Below are 8,187 nucleotides of genomic sequence, written 5' to 3'. Positions count from 1 at the left end.
TTATTTTTTTATATCCATTAGGCTTTTTATTTAAAAACATAATATAGCATCCCGTTTTGACCTAATTTGCTTCTGCAGAATAAACGCAAAAACTGGAAAAAGATACTCAATTCAATAAAACATAAATTATGGTATCATAACCATTTCTTTATCCACATCCACAAATCTCATTAATTCTAATAGAATTTAACACAATGTGTGCACATCTATGCGTGTATCCATTTGTATCCGCATACCAGATATGTTACGCTAAATTGAAGAAAGAAATATAGAGTATAGATTAACGACCTCTCAATCGTGGGTACAGATGTATCCTTACTATATTGAAACGGTTTTCATTGTCGGTGTCAAACCAATAGCGATTCATACAAGCTAAATCCTCTAATCGATAATTTGGCCAAAGAAATATAGAAATTCATTAGTTTTTTTCTATCAATATTAATCCATTTTTTCCTATTTCTTTCCAAAAAAAAATTCAACAATCACATATCCAAAATCATGAAACGATTCATGTGTTGTTGAACAGAAATACAGAATGCCAATCCATGATAATTTTGTCATCATATGATTGTTTTGAAATAGGACCTTTTGTAAGAACCCTGATTTTCGAGTATGTGCGATCTTTTCTGAAGGCATGGAATCCTCCGGAAGTTCAATAAAGGGAAAACCTCTGATGTATCATCAAAAAATCTTAATCCTCATTGTCATTATGTTATCTTTAAGCTAGAACCTCTTTTGAGGCAAGCTCGATAACGCAATCACAAAGAACCTAGTTTTTTAACTGTATCGGTTTGGAGTTTTGATTCTGATTTTCGTAAATAGTCTTAGTTTGACAAACCGGACTCGATTCATGAGAGAAGAGAGATAATAGTATAATATTATCATTACATTAGTATTAGAAGATGATTGAATGATATTATAAGGTTACTTGGTCTGTTTTAGTTAAAAACAGGAAATCGATTTAACCGGGTTCACAGTTTACTAGTGCAGCTTAGCACCAGCACTCTCTGATGACTTTAGCAATGCTAAGGCCTCATTATGCATGTTTTATTCTCATAATAAATATGTTACTAGTGTCATTTATGCTAGTAGCTCAGAAAATAATTTTTAGAGATGTTTTTATAATTGTTCTGATACACCTAGTTTTAGTAGTTATACACCTGAGATATTTTAATAATATTTTAACCCACCTCCAAGCCAACCAATCACAACTCTCCTGACACCCCCAAGACACTCCAAGGCTGTTCATTTACTCCCTTTGGCCAAAATTTAAATGAGAGAAAAGAGAGAAAACTTTATGAACACTTAATCTTCAAAGCTTGATTTCTTCTGAACTAAAACTCAAATCAAAATTCCGATTTCACCAAAATGATCCTCTCTTCTTCCTCTACATAACCAAATTATATATCAAGTCTGGAAATAAGGTGAGATGGCTGTCTCCCTCCCTCTTCAATTTGGTTTTCAAGGAAACATGCTCAAACATGTGTTTTCTTGATGTTCTTCCTTAGGAATCATGCTTAACTTGACTTGAGGCCCAAGAAACATTAATTTCCAGCAACTCTAAGGTGATAAATCCCTTCCTAATGTGCTGAGTTAGATTTGGTCAGTTGATGGTTTTTGGATTTAAAGTTGTTCTTAATGTGATTTAGGAGGAAAAAGTGCTTAAGGACCACCTAAAAGTCTAACCGAATTAGGAGCAGCAAAATCAGATTAATCTTGATTATTTGTGTTTGAGTTGTGTGAATGTTTTATGATTTGGCTGTGCTAAAAATTGGTTGCATATATGATTGATTCTTGGTGAAAATTTGGTGAAAATTTGATGAAATTTGATGAAATTCAAGCTATGAACTTGTGTTCTTGTGGCTGCTAAAAAACGAAACCCTAGGCCTAATTTGGGGTTCAATTTGTGTTAAAATCATATAGAAAAGATGGGGTTTTAGTGGCTACAATTTTATTTTGAATTATGGTAAAAATCGGTTGCTGAAAAGACTGAAAAACGGGTGAAAACAGAGAAAGAATCTGAAGAATTTATTAAGAACACAAAGAACACTTTGAGTGTGGTGAAGAACATTGAAGAACACCTTTTAGATCTTAGAAAGGGAAAGGAAGTAAATATTTTGGTGTTTGAAGGGTTATTTAATAATTTCTGAAAGTTAGGATGGTTAAAGTAGAAATATTAAAAGTTACGGGTGGTAAAAAGTGAATTTTAAAGGTTAAAGGTAAAAATAAGGTAATTTTCAAAAATTTAATGATAAAATAATAAATAATAATAAAATATCAAATAATAATATTTAATTAAAAATAATTTTTTAATAAAAATAATAAAATAATGCGGAAAAGGCAGTTTTCTGTAAAAGCTTTAGAAAGACAACTTTAAGCGCAGAATCTCATAATTACCTTCATAAAACACTTAGGGAGTGGTAATAACATGATATTGAGGCAAAGATAAAGGAAAGATAAGAAGTTAAAGAAAAGATAAAAACCAAAGAAAAGTCTGTAAAGTTTTAACGACAGAAAAATAGACAGAGAATAGCGAACGAACTAGGACAACATAGTTAGTCCTTGAGTTGCGACTAGAGTTAGGTATTATATGAAAAGTTAAACTATTTCAGTATAGACTTAATGAACCTATACTTGGGACAGGCTAACTATTCATTCCGAAATTTACATAAGCCTTAAAAACAAACGTTAAACAGAGAAATCAGAGCAGAATAAAGTAACACAGAGAACAGAGTAACTAGAGTAAAGTAAAGAGATAAAGAAAAAAAAGAGTAATAGGGATATAGAGAAAAGAGTAATGAGAACAGAGGAAACAGATACAGAGAAAAGAGTAATCAGAGCCGAGTAAACAGACAAAGAGAAAAGAGTAGTAAAACCCACGGACGAATAATTGGTTAAATACGGGAGGTACCCACGAACTAAATGATCATTGATCTCAGGGAAACCTACGAACTGTTAACTATTTTATATGCGGAAAAAACCCACGAACTGATAACCATTGATTACGGGAATAACCCACGAACTGTTGTATATTGATTTCAGGTATAACCCACGAACTGAAGATTACTGTATTGTTGAGTATTGATCTTGGGTATAACCCACGAACTGAAGATTACTGTATTGTTGAGTATTGATCTCGGGTATAGCCCACGAACTGAGGATCGTGTTTGTTGTTGTATGTTGATCTCGGGGAAACCCACGAACTGAGGATCATTGTTTTGTTTGTGAATTGATATCGGGGACGCCCACAAACTGAGGATCATTGTTTCCCCTTGTGTGTATATTATGGGGTCAAGCTTTGCGCCGACTGCTAGTAGTCACGAAGGAGTGGTATTCTTACCACCGACACGTATGCACTAAGGACACAAAGGGAAACCATATCTGGGACTTGTTCCTAGGTAATGTCGGGCTGTAGGGTGTAAACCAACACATGAGCTCATGTCCTGCATAGGACAGACATGCATCATACTTGGTTGTGCATTTCCTCTGTTATGATTATTGAATGAATGTATGCTCTGTTTGTTTGTATTCTATTCTTTGTATTTGCATTTTATTTTCTTGTATTCTTTTGTTTGTGTTCTGCTTTCTATTTTTTCTATTTTCTCTATTTATCTGTATCTTTTGTTCACTACTTCTCGGTACTTTGCTATTCGTCTGCTAAACAACACGGAATTAATGAACTTAACTAATAACCCCGGCCCTACTAAGAACTCCCCAGTTCTCACCCCTTCTCTCTCCCTTCCCCCTTCAGATGGAAGCATGAGTACCCTTCCGTAGTTCACTGACGACCGTTTGCAAAAAGGATTCCACTCTAGGTAGTCTTCTGAGTCTAGGGTGAATCTCGTTCTCTGTTTATATGTATATACTGTGAGACCAGCCAATGTCTGCACCCCATTTGTATGTGAACTTTAACATAAATCCTGTGTACGAGACTCCTGCTGTGTGGCTACTTGATGAGATACCAGAGAGACGTCATATGGCAATGTCTGATCGTGCAGAGGAGTAACAGATGATGTTCTACCTTTCGATGACGTTCCACCTGACTTGAGTTTTGAAGACTTAGAACATACTTTCACTAGAGGGACTAGGTGAGTATAGAGTCTAGGCTAGCCTGGGCGTCAGCTTAGGGACTTCTTGAACAGGTCAAGGCCTGGGATGTTGTATGTATATATGTATATAGTTATTATCTAGCTATATCTAGGGATGTTCTAACTAAAAGTCTATACTCTAATAAATGCTGAATCGCTGAATGTTATTAACTGCTTGCGATGTATTTATGTGTGGTTGTTTGTAAGTGTTTTATCTGTTATCAGTTGTGGAATGATTATGAATGATTCTATCTATTAATCCAAACGTTTTCAAAGAAAAAAATACCTCGCAAATTAACTATGTTTTTAACAGCGAAACAGGCTCATATGATAAATAATAGATAATAATTAGGAAGACAAATTGATAGCGCTCAATTTCCGATATGATCTAGACATATTGAAAATTGGGTCGTTACACCTTTTAGCAATGTAAAATACTACATCGAGCTGAAAATAAAAAAGAGAATAAAAAAATAAAAAAGGATCTTCAAATTTCAATTAAGAATTCATTAGGTCCCGTAGGAATAGCACTTCAAGTTTCAAAATTTTATTCAGTTTACCTTTTAATAACTCATAATTAGATCTCAATGAATAAAAATTTGAAACTGGACAAGTTAAAAAAAATTGTCAAGCATTAAAAAATTTTTTAATGGATGAAACCGAGGTAATTTAAAAGCCCGATCCATGCAGCAACATAAAATTAAATACATTCCGTTTGAATTGGAATTTTCTCCATCATGATTATGATTCTAAATATTATGAAAAAATAATTACAATAATTAGCCTGGGACAATTTATTTGTGAAAATGTATGTCTATCTCAAACAAAAAATGGACTAGAACTAAAATTAAAACCGGGACAAGTTTTAATTGTTAAAATGGATTCCATATTAATAGGATCGGATAATACCTATTTGGCGACTCCAGGAGCAACAGTTCATGGACATTTTGGAGAAATATTTTTTGAAGAAGTAATGTGCGGCTTGAAAGACATAATTAGATTAGATGTGGATTCTTCTATCCACTATTTTTTCGAGTATATGGAAATGGGAGTGCTCTTGGCTCGACATCGTTTGTTTTGTTCTACTGAAACTGGGTGTTTGGGGAACATGAGAGGGGTTGATGATCTGAATAATACACGATGGAGTTCGAGTTGATTTTTGTTTTCTCAGGGGCAAGTACAGAAGGGTAGCAAAAATTAATAAAATAAATTAGAACAACATATTAAGTATCTTTTTTATAGAGAAAGCGAAAAGATAAAATTTGAGCAAAGTAAACAATAGTAAATTTTGTTAGAATTGATAAAGAAAAACTATTGCAAGCAAAAGTGTATTCTGGAATACAATCCTGAATTTGTATAATTCAAAGAAAAAAAAAAGAAATGGTTAGTATGTTGCTGTTTTTTTTTTTCGAAACAATATAAGATCCCTTAAGTAATGTCTAAACCTAAATAAATATATGATTTGGTAAAAAAATAGAAAAGATTACTTGAGAGATGTAAAAAAAATTAGGAAAAACATCTTTTAAATAATGAATCTTTTCCTATTTATTTTTTTACTAAACTAAAATGAATCTTTGTTGTCAATTTTTTTCAATAACTTTTTGGTGTTGTTTTTGTTGTATTTTATTTTGTTCATTCAGTCTATAACATAAATATTTTTTTTACATTATAATATAGATCTAATTTGAATATTATTTGATTAGAGTCTATTAATGTTGTAAATGTAAATATTAAGAACTTTCACTTTGAACTTTGTAGGATATTTCAATTTACGACATGTGATTAAAATGGATATTACATAAAACTAGAACATATTTGTATTTCATTCATATTCAATTTAACAATAAATAAAAATTCTATTTAGATCACTCAAATTTCAATATTTCGTTGCAAAGATTCAATTCTTCGGTAGAACGAATTTTTTTAGATTGATTATACCATATGGATATAAACGAGGATATAATCAAAAAGAAGAAAAGGGCTAGTAAAAACTTAAGACTAAGATTTGAAAGAGGAGTCAAGCCGGTGTGTATATAATAAAATTATAATATAATAGCTAAAGGATAACTCTTTCTTTTTTTTAAGTCTTTTGAAAGGTTTCAAAGAATGCTTCTCGAATCCAATTGAATACATGAACAATTGGTTTACGATATAGAAGAAATACATGTATATGTGATACTAGATATTGGATGTTAACGAATTATCTAGAAACTAACTATAAATATAGTTATCCAAATTTGTCCTGCTACTATCAATTTCGATAGGGATTAAAAAAAATAAAGCCTTTCTATATTCATCTGTAATTATGAATTGAATCTTGATGAATGACTAACGAAATTGAATCAAGAAAACTCTAGAAGAAAAGAATAGTTCCAAAATTTTATTTTAAGGGAAGATAGGAACAAAAGTTATACGGATTTACAAAACTATGGGAATAGAAAAATAGAGAAATATCGAAGTAGTTCCAACAGTTCAATAAATATGCTTTCTTTTTTTTTCTTCATTTTTTCTCAATTATTTCGACTGAATAAATCTTTATTATTAATTAAAAAATTCAAGTCAAAATTGGTTACTTGTATCATTAACCATTTCCCCTTTTTTGGATGAGAGGAACTTATCATGAATCCACTGATTGCAGCTGCTTCTGTTGTTGCTGCTGCGTTGGCTGTAGGGCTTGCTTCTATTGGACCTGGGGTTAGCCAAGGCACTGCTGTAGGGCAAGCAGTAGAAGGGATCACACAACCAGAGGCAGAGGGAAAATATGAGTTAACTCAAGTGAGCTAAACCCGACAATACCTGCAAGTTAATTCGGTCCTAAAATACCAAAACCACATAATCCTTAATACCAAAAATCCCTTAAATTCGAAACTAAAGAGGAAAGATTTGGATAAGAAAAAGAAAATTCCTTACCAAATTTATTAGAGGGCTTTATAGAGAATTTCAAGACAAACGCGTTGCCACTGACGGCTCGTCAATCGGAGCTTCGGATCAAAACTTATATGGAATGAAAGTTGGAGCCAAAGGTTTGAGATTTCTTCTCCTCCCTTTCCCAATTTCATCATGATTTTAATGATGAATGAAGGGATGAAGTGGCTGTGTCACTCATTTAAATGGGTTTTGGGTTGGGCCTTGGGCCCAATACGCGCCCGGTTCGGCCCATTTTTAGGCCAAATTTTTTAAAATTAGTGTCAAAATTCTTGTTTTAATTAGTTCTACTTTACTAAACCATAAAATTCCATTTTTAAATTTATTTGCTTAATAATTAATTTATTGGCTAGTCATTTTTAACAGAAATTTTTGCCCTCGAAAATTCGCTCTCAAATCTTGACATACGCTCCCTTAGATTTATCCAACCTCTTATCATTCATTTTGCCATTCTCCCAACATGAATTTAAACACAAATTCACATTCTCTAGTCTCAGGTACAACATCATAAACTTAATCAAATTCAAGCCTAACTATACCCGTTTATTTCACTCTTAACTTAGTCTAGTTCTTTTTTAAGGACTGCAAACTTTCTTACCCTTCAAGAGTTCTATCTAAGTCAAATTGTTCTCAAATCCTTCTTAGCTATCTCAGACACTGAACGATTGCTCAATTTCTCAGTCTTAGTCAAATCATTATAACCTAAACCCATATACACGCACTCTCCGTTCCTCGATCCTATGTCAATCCTAAATCCATTCGCATATTCCAATACTCCTTTCTCATGTCAATAAAATTCTATAACCACTAAATTCAACGCACTTCCGCAGTGTTACTCTGATTATAAGCCACTAGGATCTTAGTCATTCATGTACTCTACCAGAACACTCCTTGAATCTCTTTATCTCTCTCACTAAACGTTGTCGACCATTTATTCAGTTGCACGAGTTCTAGTCCTTGGTTATCTCTCCACCTAATCCATCACCGCCTCCATCACCATTCTTAAGTTACTCGATCCATCCTTTTCAGTAGTAGCTCACACAGCAACAACCCTAAAATCAATCGTATCATCTCACTCGCGTCCATTAGATGCCATTTGGGTCTTGTCCACACCAACCAATTGATATTAAGGTGATCAGTTTTAATATCTAAGGTCTAGTTCCTCGAATCTTCA

At 32.9% G+C, this 8,187-nt stretch overlaps 1 long non-coding RNA gene across 1 annotated transcript; it reads right to left on the bottom strand.

Moving 5' to 3' along the window:
- Nucleotides 516–5,006, bottom strand: LOC110264009. Its single transcript, XR_002349739.1, has 2 exons — nucleotides 4,507–5,006; nucleotides 516–585 (listed from the first exon to the last, which is right to left on the bottom strand). It is a non-coding gene; the product is annotated as an uncharacterized LOC110264009 (long non-coding RNA).

The sequence above is a fragment of the Arachis ipaensis genome, chromosome B06, assembly GCF_000816755.2.
Source record: "Arachis ipaensis cultivar K30076 chromosome B06, Araip1.1, whole genome shotgun sequence".
Lineage (NCBI taxonomy): Eukaryota > Viridiplantae > Streptophyta > Magnoliopsida > Fabales > Fabaceae > Arachis > Arachis ipaensis.
The sequence above is the reverse complement of the archived record's forward strand: the minus strand, read 5'-3'. Positions and strand labels throughout refer to the sequence as shown.